The following is an 18,502-nucleotide window of genomic DNA, read 5'->3' on the forward strand; positions in this document are numbered from 1 at the left end:
CTAAAAGTAGCCATAGACCGTATGTAAATGAATTTAGTGTGGCTATGTTCCCATAAAACCTTATTTACTGAACAGACTACAAGCTAAATAGGATGTAGCTTTATAGCTCCTGATCTATACCCCTCCCTACTTCCTCATTTCTCTATTATGTTCAAGAACCTCCAATGTAACATTTCAACTATAAATACTGCTGTGCCTCTAGAAGATAAAGGCTCTTTCTTTAAACATAATCACAATATCATTATTACATGAAAGAGTTAACAAAAACTTTTCAATATAAATACCCAGCATTCAAATGTACAATCATGTCATAATTTTTAATTTAATAATCTCTTTGTTTGCATCAGGATCTAAATAAAGTCCAGGCATTGCATGTGCTCAAGATGTCTCTTCAATCCATTTTAATTTTTAGAAGCATAACTATAGTGCATTAAAATTATTTCTCTCCAATAAATTATGTCCAAGTATTAACATCTAGTACCTGTGAATGTGAACTTATTTGGAAAGAGGGTCTTTGCAGATATAGTTAGGACGCTCAAGATGAGAGCATGCTGGATTTAGAGTGGGCCCTAAACCCAAAGTATCCTTATGGTATCCTTATAAGAAAAAAGAGTGAGAGGGACGCCTGGGTGGCTAAGTGGTTAAAGCCTCTGCCCTCCACACAGGTCATGATCCCAGGGTTCTGGGATCAAGCCCCACATCGGGCTCTCTGCTCAGCAGGGAGCCAGCTTCCTCCTCTCTCTCTCTCTCTACCTGCTTGTGATCTGTCTGTCAAATAAATAAATAAAATCTTAAAAAAAAAAAAAAAGAAAGAAAGAAAAAGGAGTGAGAAATCTGAGACACTGAGACATAAGGGAAAAGGCTATGCAAACATGGAGAAAGAGATGGAAGGTATGCTGCCACAAACCAAAAAACATTAGAGTGCCAAAAGAAGCTAGAAGAGGCAAGTATATTCCCCTAGAGCCTTCAAAAGGAGTGTGGCCCTGCCAACGCACTGACTTTGAACTTCTGGCCTCCAGAACTGTCAAGGACTAAATTTGTTATTTTATGCCACCTAATTTGTAGTAATTTGTTATGGAATCCCATGAAACTACTTTACCTATCCAACAGAACTTTCTACAATAATGTAAATATTATATATCTACAGTGTTGAATATGGTAGTCCTTAGCCATATGTGGCTGTTGAGCTCCTGAAATGTGTAAATTTTCAAAGGTTTCCCATCACATTTTTTCTTTGAGATTTTTATGGGGGAGAGTAAAGAAACTGGTAAATTGTTCTATAAAGTTTACATTAGTCTAGATTTTTCTGATTAATCTACTTGTTATTACTTAAAATTTTCCTCTTTTGTATTTTCTCTAAGTTAGTAGCTGAATTTAGATGTTTTCTCAGATTGAAGTTCAATTCTTTTTTTCTCGGGGACGGTGAGCAAGACTACTCTCTGGGTATTTTGTCTTCTGTCAGGAAGCAAATGTTCTAGCTGTCTTTCTCTGGTTTTAGTATCTACATTGTTCAGTTATATTCCTTAATTTATTAGGGCTTACAAAAATGGTGATACTCTAATTTTATAATTCCTTTCCCATATGTTAACTAGAATAGTTCCACAAAAAGAAACTTTTCATTTACTATTTAGTAGCCCAATGGTACTGATCTTAGAGGAAAGGCAATATAAACATTCAAATCTTTCCACTTTCAAAAATAATAAATGGTTTATTAGTATCCCCACCAGTATGAACAGTAATTTTTTAGGAATTACTATAAACTGCAGCATTTAAACATATATGTTGTGTCTTAATCTATCATAGATATTAACTTTATTTAAAGTTCAAATTGTCCTATTTTTAGCCAGTAGAAAGTTCTTCAAATTCACCGCGAGTCTTTTTGACAAGACTCTATAGTTCCTGAAGCTTCCGTATTATCTCATAAGACAAGATGTTTCAGGCTTATTTTGAAAATTTCCTGCCTCAAATACAAGATTGGCCATTTTCTCCACATATCTCTGATTACTTTTAATAAGAAATTAACCCGTAGAGACCTCAATTTAGATGTTAAAAAATTTTTTCGTTAAAACCTGAATTCTAAACTTTTATTAAAATTGTTATTTACAATTGGCTGTTTGTCGGTTAACTGCTATAAATACTTAGAATTGCCTCATGTTAAATAGGAAGAAACAAAAAGCCAGTTTTTTGTTACTAGCGGATCTTAATATTTTCACACAAATTTTATAGTAAAGCAGATTTTATTAGGTAATTCAAATTTTTTGGATGGATTCTAGTAACTTGAAATTACCAAAATTCAGCTATTACATCATTTATTGGCAATCATTAAAATACCTACAGTTTCACACTTTTTTTTTTTACAGTATAGTGTTATGATTATATACAAAGTATGGGAGTATGATTATAACCATATATATAATTATATATTTTTAATATAATTTTAAAAGTAGGGTTTACTAGCAAATTCCAGTACATCTTTAATTCTTGTTTTAGACTATATTTTGTCAACTACAGATAAAAGCATATTGATTACTACTATTTTAAATGACCCATTACCATATCCTAATTATTATTAGATCATGGCCACAAGCTAGATGCTGGTACATAAATCCAAATGTCAAAATGAATTTAATCTATTAATCACGAAAGATAGCTACAGACATGTTTTCCACTTGCATGTAAGCTAAAAATGCTTGCTACAGGAAGTCCTTTAATAATATGTTATCAATATTACAAACATTTTTCTTAAAAGAAAATTTGAAGGAACCCTTACAAAATTAAACCAAATATATTTTAAGGAGGTCAATACTATTCACAAATAAATAGCCAGAAGTCTAATGTTTTAGCAAATGTACTTGACAAGTCTTTTCAGTAAATGGCTCAACTACAAAAACAAAAATAGCACCTAAATAATCTCATAATATCTCACCTAGCAAGTTTAGTCAATGGTAAATTTATTGAATAAAAATCATCTAGCAAGATTAGTGCAAGGGAAGTTGGTACAGAAACATATGAAATAAACAATATATACACACATACGTTCATACATGTATACTCACACACACACACATCTCACCTATAACTATTCCTTAGACGGATGGATGCACACATGAATGGAAAGAAAGAAGAGTTTATATTGATACTTCATATTCTAACTGAACACTATAGTATTTCGTCATTCCAGTCTTCCCTCTTTTCATATTTAAAAGTATCTCCTCAATAACAAATCTGGCTTCCATTATTCATAAAATAATTATTTACCTATTTTCTCAATAGAGAAATTTTCTCAATCTCAAAAGAATGTACTTTTGGATTTGGTGACCCAGAACTCTATACAAAAAAAAAAAAAAAAACCAACAACAGAGCCTAACAAACCAGAGTTCAGTATGTTTTTAAGTGTTCTTTTTGTCATCAACCTTAGGGCATATAGTCCAATATTATGTTCTAGAGTTATTTATTGGGACTCCTGGGTGGCTCAATCGGTTAAGCATTCAATTCTTGGTTTCAACTTGGGTTGTGATCTCAGGGTTCTGTGATTCAGTCCCATGTTAGGCTTCAAGCATGGAGTCTGCTTAAGATTCTCTCTCTCCCTCCCCGTCAACCCCCACACCTCTGCTCACACTCTCTAACAAATAAATAAATTCTTTAAAAAAAAAAAAATTACTTGTGTTAGTATCCTTCCCCAACCCACTGTAATTATGCTACTCATTTGAAATTAGTTGAATTTGCTCATTCATTTCTGTTTTAGTCCATTTTTGTTTTCATTTTTTTCTAACTTTACAGATTTTTTTAAACATATGAAACATTAACATAGTTCTAAATGTCAGAATCTTACAAGGTATACACAATCTCCTCTGTTACTTTAATCTCATGCCACCCCTAATTCTTTCTACCCTGTTCTTACTGTGTCAGTGGATTCTGGTTTATTCTTCCTGTAATTCATTTGCAGATATGTGTATATTTTCTTATGTTGCCTTCTTTCTTTAATAAGGTAGTATACTATGGCTGCTCTTTTGTACTTTGCTTGTGTACTTAAACATATAATCCTAAAAATCACTACTTATCAATTCACAGAGGTTGCCTCACTCCTTCCTATACCTGTATGGTGTGTGGATGCACTACAGTTTAATCATTTTTCTCTGTATTGACACGTAGGTTGTTTCCAATATTTTACAACTACAAAAAAATGCTGCAATGAATAATCTTATCCATGTATATACTTGCATTGCTGGATCTTTAGGGTAAATTGCCAGAAGTGCAACTGCTGGGTCAAAAAGTAAATGTAGGGGTGCCTGGGAGGCTCAGTTGGTTAAGTGTTTGCCTTTGGCTCAGGTCATGACCCCATGATCCTGGGATTGAGCCCAGTGTCAGGTTCCCTGCTCATCAAGGAGCCTGCTTCTCCCTCTCCCTCTGCCGCTCTCCCCTGCTCACAGTCTCAGATAAATAAAAGCTTAAAAGAAAAAATAGGGGAGGAGCAAGATGCAGAGAAGTAGGAGAACTAATTTCATCTGGTCCCAGGAATTCAGCTAGATAGTTATCAAACCATCCTGAACACCTACAAACTCAACAGGAGATCGAAGAGAAGAACAGCAGCAATTCTATGAACAGAAAAGCAACCACTTTCTGGAAGGTAGGACATGCGAAGAAGTGAATCCAAAGCGATATTTGGTAAGACAGACTGCGGAGGGTGTGAGGGGGAGCCTCCATCAGCCAGCTACCAATAATTGATAGAGCAGCGGAGGACAAAATCAGAACTTTTAGAAGTCTGCTGCACAGAGGGACATCACTCCAGTGGTTAAGGGAGGGGGTGGAATCCTCGCTGGGACAGTGTGGTCTCAGAACCCTCAGCGTCAAAGAAAGACCCAGGGTGCCTAAGTGCAGAAGGGCTCCCACGTATCAGACCAGGAAAGCCAGCTGCAAAGACAGAGTGAGAAGCAGGCTCTCGGCTCAGGGTTGCCAAAAACTGTGATCCATGGCACAGCCATGCCACTACTCTTCAAGCAGGAGCCCCACAAGTGGCAGATTTGGGGTCTCTGGTAGGACATGCAACAAACCCCACCTTCCTCAACCGGGAGGAGTGGCACAGGAGTGCGCTGCAGGAATCCCCTGGGTTTGGAGACTCCCAACAGGGGCCATGCACCAGAGTCAGAAACACTGAGTCATAGGCCTGGAAAGCATGGAGCACAGTCGGAAACCAGGGAAACAGGAGTGAATGACTGCTTTTCTTTGATGGCTCACTAAAGGTGGGGGCGGAGCGGGCAGCTCTTGGCTGCTCCAGGGCCAGAGACTGTAAGGCTGTCGTTTTCATTCTCATTCTCCAAAGCTATACAGAAAACTTTCAGGGAACAAAAGCTACTGAGAGCAAACCCCAGCAAATGGCTTTAGCCTGGACCCTGGTAAGGGGCCTTGGGCAAAGATATTTGAGAGTCACTACAAGAGGCCCCTCCCCCAGAAGATCAGCAAGAACATTCCCCCAAGACCAAGTTCACCAATCAATGAGAACTGCAAAACCACAGCACTAGAAGAATACAGCACATAGAATTCATGACTTTTTCCCCATGGTTCTTTAGTCTTTCAAAGTTACATTTTTAAAACTTTATTTCTTTTTCTATTTTCTTTTTAATTTTCCCCTTTCCTACTATCACCAACACCTTATTTTATCAATACCTTTTTAAAAATCTTTTTAAATTCCCATTTTCATAATCATAACCTATCCTTTCATTGCATTTAATCTTATTTTTTGTATATATGTGTTTCTTTCTTTAAAATTTTGGAATACAGTTCTTTTAACAGACCAAAATATACCCTAAATCTAGTGTATGCCTTTGTTCTAGTCTCCCACTCCTCTCTTTTTTCTAAATTTTTTCTTTTTTTTTTAAATCAACTTCTTAATTTCTTTTTAAAATCTTTTAAAATTATCATCTTTACAATCATACTCCATCCTTCCATCATATTTACCCTTATTTTTGTATATGTATGTTTTTCTTCCTTTAAAATTCTAGAAGGCAATTTCTTCTAATAGACCAAAATCTAGTGCGTAGCTATATTCTATTCACCAGCCTGATCATATTTTTTCCCCCTCTTTCTCTTCCCCACAGTTTCAGGTCTCTTCTGATTTCTTTAGTGTATATTTTTCTGGGGTTGTTGTTACACTTTTAGCATTTTTTTCTTTCATTCAACTATTCTTCTCTGGACAAAATGATAAAGTGGGAAATACCACCAAAAAAAAAAAAAAAAAAAAAAAAAAAGAGCGTACCAACTGCTAGGGACCTAACTGGGATGTTAGTAAGATATCAAAAGCAGAGCTCAGAATGACAATTACAAATATATTAGCTAGCAGCACCTGAGTGGCTCGGTCAGTTAAGTGTCTGCCTTTAGTTCAGATCATGATCCCAGGGCCCTGGGATCAAGTCCTGCTTTGGACTCCCTGCTCAGAAGACAGCCTGCTTCTCCCTCTCCCTCTGCCTGCAGCTCTGCCTACTTGTGCTCTCTATCTCTCTCAAATAAATATATAAAATCTTTTAAAAAAAAAATACTAGCTGTGCTTGAAAACAGCATAGAAGATACTAAAGATATTTCTCCCTTCCTGGAGAAATAAAAGAACTAAAATTTAACCAAGTTGAAATTTAAAAAGCTGTTAATGAAGTGCAATAAAAAATGGAGGCTCTTACTGCTAGGATAAATGATGCAGAAGAGAGAATTAGTGACTCAGAAGACCAAATGACAGAGAATAAAGAAGCTGAGAAAAAAAAAAAGAGACAAAGAACTACTGGACCACCAGGGGAGAATTCGAGAGATAAGTGATACCATAAGATGAAACGGTATTAGAATAATTGGGATCCCAGAAGAAGGGGGAGGGGAGGCAGAAGGCATATGGAGCAAATTATAGTGGAGAACTTCCCCAATTTGGGGAAGAAAACAAGCATCAAAATCCAGGAGGCACAGAGAACCCCCTCAAAATCAATAAAATTAGGTCAACACGCCATCATCTAGGTAAAGCTTACAAATCTCAAGAGACAAAGAAAAAATCCTGAAAGCAGCTCCAGACAAGAGGTCTGTAACCTACAATGGTAGAAATATTAGATTGGCAGCAGGCCTAGCTATGGAGACCTGGCGGGCCAGAAAGGACTGGCATGATATATTCAGAGCACCGAACGAGAAAAATATGTAGCTAAGAATATTATCTCCAGCTAGGCTGTCAATGAAAATATAGGAGAGATTTAAAAAGCTTCCAGGACAAACAAAAAGTAAAAGGATTTGCAAACACCAAACCAGCCCTATAGGAAATATTGAAAGGGGTCCTCTAAGCAAAGAGAGAGCCTAAAAGTAACATACACCAGAAGGAAACAGAGACAATATACAGTAACAGTCAACTTACAAGCAATACAATGGCACTAAATTTGCTATCTTTCAATAGTTACCCTGAATATAAATGGGTTAATTGCCCAATCAAAAGACACAGGGTGTCAGAATGGATAAAAAAAAAAAACCAACAAGACCCATCAATATGCTGACTGCAAGACAGCATTTTAGACCCAAAGACACTTCCAGATTTAAAGTGAGGGGGGAAAAATTTACCTTGCTAATGGACATCAGAAGAAAGCTGGGGTGGCAATCCTTATATCCAACAAATTAGGTTTTAACCAAAGAGATGAGGAAGGACACTATATCATACTTATAGAGTCTGTCCAACAAGAACATCTAACAATTTTAAATATCTATGCCCCTGACATGGGAGCAGCAAATTATATAAGCCAATTAATAACAAAATCATAGAAACACATCAACAACAACACAATAATGGGAGGAGACTTTAACAACCCCCTCACTGAAATGGACAGATCACCTAAACAGAAGATCAACAACAAAATAAAGGCTTTAAATGACACAATGGACCAGATGGACATCACAGATATATTCAGAACATTCCATTCCAAAGCATGAGAATATACATTCTTCTCTAGTGCACACGGAACACACTGCACAATACATCAATCCCGGGTCACAAGTCAGGTCTCAAGCTGTACCAAAAGACTGGGATCATTCCCTGCATATTTTCAGACCACAATGCTTTGAAACTAGAACTCAACCACAAGAGAGAAGTTGGAAAGAACTCATATACTTGGAGGCTAAAGAGCATCCTACCAAAGAATGAATGGGTCAACTAGGAAATTAAAGAAGAATTTTTAAAAATTCAAGGAAACAAATGAAAATGAAAATCCAACTGTTCGATATCTTTGGGATGCAGCAAAGGTGATCCAAAGAAGAAAGTATATAGCAATGCAAAACTTTCTCAAGAAACAAGAAAGGTCTCAAATATACAACTTAACCCCATACCTAAAGAAGCTGGAGAAAGGACAGCAAAGAAAGCCTAAACACAGCAGAAGAAGAGAAATAATAAAAATCAGAGCAGAAATCAATGAAATAAAAACCAAAAGAGGAGTAGAACAGATCACTGAAACCAGGAGCTCTTTCTCTGAAAGAATTAGTAAGATTGACAAACCCCTGGTCAGGCTTATCAAAAAGAAAAGAGAAAGGACCCAGATTAATAAAATCATGAATGAATGAGGAGAGATCACAACCAACACCAAAGAAATATAAACAATTATAAGAACATACACTGAGCACTGTATGCCAACAAGTTAGGTATTTAGATAATTAGATAAATCTGGAAGAAAAGGATACATTCCTAGAGACATACAAACTACCAAAACTGAACCAGGAAGAAACAGAAAACCTGAACAGACCCAAAACCAGTAAGGAAATTGAAACAGTAATCAAAAATCTCCCAACAAACAAGAGCCCAGGGCCACATGGCTTCCCAGGGGAATTTTACCAAACATTTAAAGAATTAATGCCTATTCTCCTGAAACTGTTCCAAAAAGTAGAAATGGAAGAAAAACTTCCAAACTCATTTTAAGAGGCCAACATTATCTTCATCCCAAAACCAGACAAAGACCCCACCAGAAGGAGAATTATCAATATCCCTGTTAAACATGGACACAAAAATTCTCACCAAAATACAAGCTAATAGAATACAACAGTACATTAATAGGATCATTCACCACAACCAAGTGGGATTTATTCTTGGGCTCCGAGGTTGGCTCAACATCTGCAAATCAATCAATGTGATATAATACTTTAATAAAAGAAAGAACAAGAACCATATGAGACAACAGATGCAGAAAAAGCATTTGACAAAGTACAGTATCCTTTCTTGATCAAAACTCTTTACAGTGTAGGGATAGAAGAGTACATACCTCAATATCATTAAAGCCATCTATGAAAAACCCATAGCAACTATAATTCTCAATGGGGAAAAACTAAGATCTTTCCCCCTAAGGTCAGGAAAATGGCAGGGATATCCACTTTCACCACTACTATTCAACATACTACTGGAAGTCCTAGCCTCAGCAATCAGACAACAAAAAGAAATAAAAGGCATCCTAATCAGCAAAGAAGAAGTCAAACTCTCACTCTTTGCAGATGATATACTTTATGTGAAAAACTCAAAAGACTCCACTCCAAAACTGCTACAACTCATACAGAAATTCAGTAAAGTATCAGGATATGAAATCAATGCACAGGAATCAACTGCCTTTCTATACACCAACATGACAGAAGAAAGAGAAATTAAGGAGTCGATCCCATTTACAATTACACCCAAAACCATAATATACCTAGGAATAAATCTAACCAAACAGGCAAAGAATCTGTACTCAAAAAACTGTATCATACTCATGAAAGAAATTGAGGAAGACATAAAGAAGGAAAAAGTTCCATGCTAGTGGATTAGAAGAACAAATATTGTGAAAATGTCTATGCTACCTATAGCAATCTACACATTTAATGCAATCCCTATCAAAACACCATCAACTTTTTTCAAGGAAATGGAACAGATAATCCTAAAATTTATATGGAAACAAAAATGACCCCAAGTAGCCAGAGGAATGTTGAAAAAGAAAACCAAAGCTGGCAGCATCACAATTCCAGACCTCAAGCTCTATTACAAGTTGTAATGGTCAAGTCAGTGTGGACAGTATGATACTGGCACCAAAACAGACCCACTGACCAATGGGAAAGAATAGAGAGCCCAGAAATGGACCCTCAATTCTATGGTCAACCAATTTGTCAAAGCAGGAAAGAATGTCAAAGGAAAAAAAGACAGTCTCTTCAACAAACGGTGTTGAGAAAACTGGACAGCCACATGCAGAAGAATGAAACTGGACCATTTCCTTACACCACACTCAACAATAGACTCAAAATGGATGAAAGTCCTCAATGTGCAACAGGAATCCGTCAAAATCCTTAAGGAGAACACAGGCAGCAACCTCTTCAACCTCAGCCACAGCAACTTCTCCCTAGAAACATCGCCAAAGGCAGAACTATTGGGACTTCATCAAGATCAAAAGCTTTTGCACAGCAAAGGAAACAGTCAACAAAACCAAAAGCAACTGACAGAATGGAGGAAGATCAAATCACATCCCAGATAAAGGGCTAGTATCCAAAATCTATAAAGAACTTATCAAACTCAACATCCAAAGAACAAACGATGCAATCAAGAAATGGGTAGAGGACATGAACAGACATTTCTGTAAAGAAGACATCCAGATGGCCAACAGACACATGAAAAAGTGCTCCACATCACTCAGCATCAGGAAAAAACAAATCAAAACCACAATGAGATACCACCTCACACCAGTAAGAACAAGTCAGGAAACGACAGATGCTGGCGAGGATGCGAAGAAAGGGGACCCCTCCTACACTGTTGGTGGGAATACAAGCCGGTGCAGCCACTCTGGAAAACAGCACAGAGAGTCCTCAAAAAGTTGAAAATAGAGCTAACCTACAATCCAGCAATCGCGCTACTGGATTATTTACCCTAAAGATACAAATGTAATGATCTGAAGGGGTACGTGCACCTGAAAGTTTATAGCAGCAATGTTCACAATAGCCAAACTACAGAAAAGCCTAGATGTCCATCAACAGATGAATGGATAAAGATGTGGAATTGTATATACAATGGAATTCTATCCAGCCATCAAAAGAAATGAAATCTTGCCATTTGCAACGACATGGATGAAACTAGAAGGTATTATGCTAAGCAAAATAAGTCAGAGAGGGTCAATTATCATATGATCTCACTGATTTGAGGAATTTGAGAAATAAGATAGAGGATCATAGGGGAAGGGAGGGAAAAATGAAACAAGACAAAACCAAAGAGGGAGACAAACCATAAGAGACTCTCAATCTCAGGAAACAAACTGAGAGCTACTGGAGGGGAAGGGGCGTGGGAGGGATGGGGTGACTGGGCGATGGACACTGGGGAGAGTATGTGCTATGGTGAGTGCTGTCAATTGTGTAAGACTGATGAATCACAGACCTGTACCCCGAAACAAATAATACATTACATGTTAATAACATTCTAAAAGAAAGAACAAAAAAGGTGAATGCTAATGTAGTCTTGTGAGATACAACCAAAGTCCCTTCTCTCTTTTTTTTCCTCCTCTTTTGTTATACCAATTACATTCTCACCAGTAATGCACAAGAATGGGTCACAGACATTTTAGTGATGGGGAAAAAAACTTTGTTAGTCACTACACACAGGTAACTCATTTCTTTTATAACAACCTCATATAATTTACATACCACACAATTTACATATTTAATGCATGTAATTCAGTAGTTAATATATTCATAGTTGTGCAACCATCGAATAACCACTATCAAATTTTAGAACATTTCTTCACACAGCACCTCTGAGAAATCCATATCTGTTCACAGTCCCTACCCTTTTCTCCCCTCTAATCTACTGATCATTACCTACCCTGCCCCAGACCTTAGTAACCACTCATCTACTTTCTATCTTTATAGATTTGCCTATTCTGGACATTTCGTATAATGGAATCATATAATAATGTGAACTTTTGTGACTGCTTTCTTTCAATTAGCATGTTTTCAAAGTTCATTTATGTTGTAGCATGTATCAGTACTCTATTTTTATTTTTTTTAATCACCAAATAATACTCCATTTTATGGATATACAACACTGACATGTTGATCACAAGACAGACCTCTGGCTTATTTTTTGGCTATTATAAATAATGCTGCTATAAACAGTCATGTACACGTTTTTGAGTAGAAATGTTCTCAACTCTTATGGGTATACTTAGGAGTGAAAATGCTAAGTCATATGGTAACTCTGATTAACCTTTTGAGGACCAGCCACGCTGTTTTCCAAAGCAGTTTGCACCATTTTACATTGCCACCAACAACATAATTCATCTCTTCACTTGATTTTTATTATTACAAATTGCCACATCACGTTCTATCCCAGCTCTAGTAACAAACACAAACAAAATAACTCTGAATATGATGATATATAATCAGGGCACTGTTGAGTTCAGATTAGTTAACTTTCCTTGTGGCATCACTGATCTAAATATTAATCAGCAATGCATACACACAGGAGTGCAGGATAAAATGGTTGTGAATTAATGCGTAAAGTTTGTATTTACACAGCACATAACAGTTTCTATTCAAAGTACACATGTGTTTTGATATATTCCACAGATTTTATAAATATATATATATATATTTATATATATATATATATTCCCCAAAACATTTCTCTTCACACATACATATATAATGCATACCTTATGCAAACCACAGTTAAGGAGGATAATTTTACTTAATTAGTAAACTAATTTTGGTCTTTCCAATCACCTGACCTTTGCTCTCACAGGCCTGACGAATCCAATAACCCTGAAAGAGAGAATATGAATTGCTACCAAAGGAATATAATAAGACAGAGTTACTGAATATTCAGTTTCCTGTAATCAAAAACAGGATTCATATGTTGTAATCCAGCTGTCTTGGGAAGGAATTGTTTATATTCCTCTTAAAGCCTATTTTGGTAGGCAAGACCATAAAGGTTGAAGGTAGGCCCAAAATGGGAAGAAAGGGGTGGGAATTCCCACCTCTTTCTGATCTCAGGGATTTGTGAGAAGCAGAAGGGACCAAGCAAAGGGGTCAGATGTATGTCCTAAAGTGCCTCAGATAATAATAAACACTTCTCTTACCTTGCCCTGTTGCTCTGGAAGAAGTCACTTCTTGAGCTGTCCTGAACCAAACTGGGGTACAATCATATCAAAATAATAGTATGCACTGCTGTCAACAAAGTATAAAAATACCTTTCTTCACAGCTAATGGACTATTTGGTTGTACTTTAAAATTTCTACCAATCTCAGGTGAAAACTGTCATCTTGCTGTAAATTTTAACTTGGACTTCTCTTATTATAAGTGAAAGTGAGTACCTTTTCAAATAAGGAAAAATTTTATACCTTTTGTGAAAACTGTCCATTTCTTTTGCTTAGTGCATCTCTTTCAATTTGGTCTTTTCTCTTTACCCTCTATTTTTAAAGGTTTGTCATAGAGGAGGCATATTAGTCCTTTATCTGTGATAGATAATGCAAATATTTTCTTACAGTTTTGTATCTACTGACTTTGTTACTAGTGGGTGTCTTTGCTTTTGCTATACAAAAGCCTTACTTTATATTTTTATAGAGTCAAATTTATCAGCCTTTCCTGTTGTTGCATCTAGATTTTGAGTCACAGAGAAAACCTTTCTTTATACCCAAATTACAGAAGAATTCATCCATCTCTTCTGTTCATATTTGTAGTCTCATTCTTTACATTGAGATCTCTGATCCATTTGCAGTTTATTTTTCTATGTGATATGAGGTATGAATTTAATTTTATCTTTTTTCCAAATGGTTAACCATTTCTTAAAAAGCTCATTTTACCATAGTGTTCTGAGGTGCCAGATTTATCATGTGCCAAATTTCCATATATTCTTGTGTCTCTATCTCATTTTTCCTATTCTATAACCCTGTTTTGTCAGTATTATATTAAACAAAAATCTAACTTACAAATGAGACAGACCAGTTGTAGTTTAAGATTCCTCCCACTGTATATCTAACTCTTAAAAAGAAACTTACACCACATCTATACTCAGTCACCATGAAGTGGTCATGCTAATACTAACTCGTCTAATCACATAAAATTGACAATGATTACTTACACTAGTTGTGTAAGCAAGCTAAAGCATGTTAGGATGTGCTGATTTACAAATACTATCTTAAAAGTTATGTCCATCAATTAATAACCATGGAGAAAGACAGTGACTTTGTATGAAGGGCAAAATTACTTAATTAAACATATTTCAACTGCTTTCTTTAAATAGAAACATTTTATAGCCCCTCCACATCTTTCAATACAAACTTTATCATAATATTCACATATTTACTATTAGATTTAATAAGTCACGTAGAAAGTAATACTGTAACAGTATTTACACTTCTATATTTCTAAAAAATGAATCATACTGATTAATTTAATGCACTTTACTTTCTCACTTGCTACCATGAACTGCCACTGTTCTTAGCCAAACCTCTTCCCTGTGCATTTGATCTATCCTCCTCTCAGCTCAAGCAATTCTTCCTCTCCCTCCAGTAACATCAGTTCTTTTTCTCTCTACTAACTCACTTCCATGATCCTCTAAATATCCTATATCCTATAAATATCCTATAAATATGCTATATTAACTCTCAAAAGAGATAAAAAAGATTAAAAACTACTTCTGACCCACTTACCTCTCCCCATCATCACACAACTACACAACAGGAAATTTTCTACCTTTCCCACAAGAGCAAGATTCTGGGATAAAGAGCCTGTATTTGCTGTCTCTATTTCTTTTCTTCCACTCTCCTAAACTTCTCACTAGATTCCTGTTCCTTCCAATCTACCACTACTGCTCCTTTCGAAGTCACCAATGACCTCCACATAAATAAATCAAGCGGTCAAGTGCCTTCTTAGCGCAGTAGGCAGCGTGTCAGTCTCATAAATCAAGTGGTCAGTTCGTCATCTTCATCTTAATTGTCTTATCAGCACCACTTAATACCCTTATTAGCAGCCCCTCTTCCTTAAAACGCTCTCTTCATATGCCTTCCATGATACCATACTTGCCTTGTTTTCCTACTTTATTTCTGGACAGACCTTCTTAAGTCTGTCCTGCTCATCACCTCCACCTGTAAATGCTGAAGCACATATACAGTCTTTCCATCTCTTTTTCATGGATATTCACTCCAATCCCATCACTTTAAATTCCATATTTTCAGATGATCCCAAGAGTATAACCTCCAGCTCACTTCTCTAGAACATCCCAGACCAGAATATTGAATTACTACTACTACCACCAACTGAATGTCTAATAGGTATTTATCATGTCTGAAAGTGGATTCCCAATCCTTTTTCTAAAAAAATGAACTGGGCTATTCACAGAACAAGCTGAACATGAATGTCAGAGAACTTAGATCTCAGTTAAAGGACAGTGTTCCAATTATTGAACTTTCAACCAGTGGACCTTTTGAAAGCCATGATCATCTTCAAAAGGTTTTCCTTGTATGAAAACGAACTTTCACCCAGTCATCTTCTTGAATTATCAGAAAATAATTTCCAGCTCAACCAAGCTAAAATATTTTTCCACACTGAGAACACCCATGGTCTATTTGCTCCACTAAAATTTCAAATCAAGTTCAAGGTTGTGTAGCAGATTTAGCTTCTATTTCTTCCAAGATCAAACCTTTCATTGGATATTCTGAAGAGTAATGATGGGACTACTGGATTTGAAGATATTCTTGACCTGTCACAAAATAAACTAATGGGAGAACCATACTTGATGGTGAAATATAAGCTCGGTTTACTCTATAATCTGTTGTGCTAGTCTTGAAAATAGAAGGTTTGCATCTTGTCTCTAGTCATCTTTTCACTAAAATCTGATGTACACAACATTAAAAGTACTGACACATGAGAATTTTTGCCTACACAGTATCTGTGGTCATTTGAAATTATTTGGGGTCTTTGCTTAATGACCATGTGAAGATTGAAAGCACTGAAGGGAGATGATTTTAAAACATCCAATTATATAAAACAACAGCCTTCTATGTCTTTAAAAAAATTATTGTTAATGACTATTTCAAAACTGTCTACAGGTTCCAATTAACCTATTATCTGGGTATTCCATAAATTTAATTTTGAATAACCACTACCAGCATTTGAGTCTCCAACTTTCATAGTAGCATATTTCAGAATAAACATCTATAATTGATTTAAATGGCAACACTTCAAATTAAGTACAAAATAAGAGATTTATATTTTATACCTTGTTTCAGTAAAGTCCATTAATATTCATAAGAATAATACTGGGCTTTATTGATGCTATTTTAGAACTGTAGCTATTATTTGACTCCTTCAGGTTGAAAAGTATAAGTTTAAAGATTTTGATTTTGGTCTTTTTTTGGGGGGGGGGGTCCTTGTCTTTAAAGTAAAAAATTAAAGCAACCAGCATATGTTGATTTAAAAAAAAAGAACCAGGGCACTTGGCTGGCTCAGTGGGTTAAAGCCTCTGCCTTCAGCTCAGGTCATCATCCCAGGATCCAGGGATGGAGCCCCGCATTGGGCTCTCTGCACAGCGGGGAGCCTGCTTCCCCCTCTTTCTCCGCCTGCTTCTAGGCCTACTTGTGGTCTCTGTCAAATAAATAAACTCAAAAAAACAAAAAACAAAAAACCAAGAAAACCCTACTCCTTTAGTCTTCTCCATTCTCAACTAGAGTAACTATTCTTTCTGTTTTATCAGTTCTACCTTCAGTGTATATTTCAAATTTAACCAATGTTCTTAGCCTCCTAAGAGGTCTCTTTTTTTCTACCCTATTCTCTACACTGCAACCAGGGTAATCCTCTTAAAACATTAAATGAGATGTCATTCCCTCCAATAGCTTCCCATTTCAGTCAGAGTGAAAGTCAAAGCCACGCTGCTGCGCTTGCAAATGGCTCCTATTTGTTTCAAATTGACTGAAAAGTAATCTGACTTCTGGTTCATGTTCTAAAAGTAATATTATGAATAGATCCAAAAGAAAATAATGGAAGCCAGCTTTTTCAACTATTTCTAATTAAACACAAGCCAAAGAAATGGAATCAAAATTATTATTTTTTAAATTTACTTTAAATTTAAAATTTATTTTAAGTTTATTCATTTATTTAAGTAATTAAAACTCATGATCCTCTAGGGGCATTAGAGAGGAGAAGGGAATTTGGGTAAATTGGAAGGGGAGGTGAACCATGAGAGACTATGGACTCTGAAAAACAATCTGAGGGGTTTGGAGTGGCAGGGGCTGGGGGGAGGTTGGGGTACCAGGTGGTGGGTATTATAGAGGGCACGGCTTGCATGGAGCACTGGGTGTGGTGAAAAAATAATGAATACTGTTTTTCTGAAAATAAATAAATTGGGAAAGAAAAAAATAATAATAATGAATAATGTTTTTCTGAAAATAAATAAATTGGGGGAAAAAAAAACTCATGATCCTGAGATCAAGAGTTGCATGTTCTACCGACTGAGCCAGCCAGGTGCCCCAATAGGGATCAAAATTATATTCTCATTTAGTAACCACTGAGAAGCTCAAAAAATTTATATTTTTTTAATCTAGCTACAAGAGAAACTCTTCCACTTAACTAGCCTAATATGAAACAACACTCTTTTTCTTTTTTTTTTTTTTTAAAGCAATTCCACTATGGTTACTGTGTTCAAGTTCCTCGGATTAGAAGAGCGCCAATGTATAGAAATAGGAGTATCTGCCCTTATACTTGATCTCCTTCTCTCACTGCAGGGAGACCGAGCTGGAAAACCTGCAGTAGTGACCCTCCCCACACCATCCAGGTAATGACCATCCTCTCTCCCTTTATGAACTTTTTTGAACCAGAACAAGTCCGAACCAGTTGGTTTCCTACTTCTTCCCCCATGAACTTGGCCTACTCCCTAATACAGAACACTCAGCAAAAAGCCAAGAGTGCCACAGTGAGGAAAGAGGCACATCTGGGTCTTCGCAGACACAGCTTTATCCTCCTCACTCAGTGAACTAGACAGACTGAAAAACATAGAAGAATGAATGGAAGCCAGAGTTTTAAAAAGGTTCATATAGTAGCCACAAGTTTCAGGAGCTATACAGAACCCATCATTTTAGTAAACTATGTTTCATCCAGTACCAAAGAATATCCTTGACAAGTATTTAACTGAGCCATTCAATCTCTGCTCTCAATAACCAAAAGGGATGATTTGAATATTCTTTATTATCTTTTACATTTACAAAAAGGCTTCTTCACACCAGAAAAGACTAGAAGGTATTCAAAAGAATGTTCCTTGGTCAGGGCATATTAGAGTTTAATGAAGTAATCACTACCAATAATTATAAATCCAAATCAACTTAATCCATTTTATGCCAAAAACATTTCTGTTATTTACTAAGTAAGTACTTGATACACCTTTAATTTACAATTGGTTGAGTTCATATTCAAACATAATTAATATATATAAGTCATTTATTTTGTTATATTTTTTCAAATTTTGTTACTATATGAAAGAAAAAATATTTAATAAATTGCTTTCAAT

The 18,502-nt window shown here is 36.1% G+C and overlaps 1 protein-coding gene and 1 pseudogene across 2 annotated transcripts in view; one reads left to right on the top strand and one right to left on the bottom strand.

Annotated features, from left to right (window-relative positions):
- TCF12 (transcription factor 12) overlaps positions 1 to 18,502 on the bottom strand; it is a 389,433-nt gene that overhangs the window by 324,849 nt on the left and 46,082 nt on the right. The window lies entirely within an intron of this gene.
- LOC122894024 lies at positions 14,368 to 15,784 on the top strand (annotated as a pseudogene).

This window comes from Neovison vison, chromosome 13, assembly GCF_020171115.1.
Source record: "Neovison vison isolate M4711 chromosome 13, ASM_NN_V1, whole genome shotgun sequence".
NCBI classification, from domain to species: Eukaryota; Metazoa; Chordata; class Mammalia; order Carnivora; family Mustelidae; genus Neogale; species Neogale vison.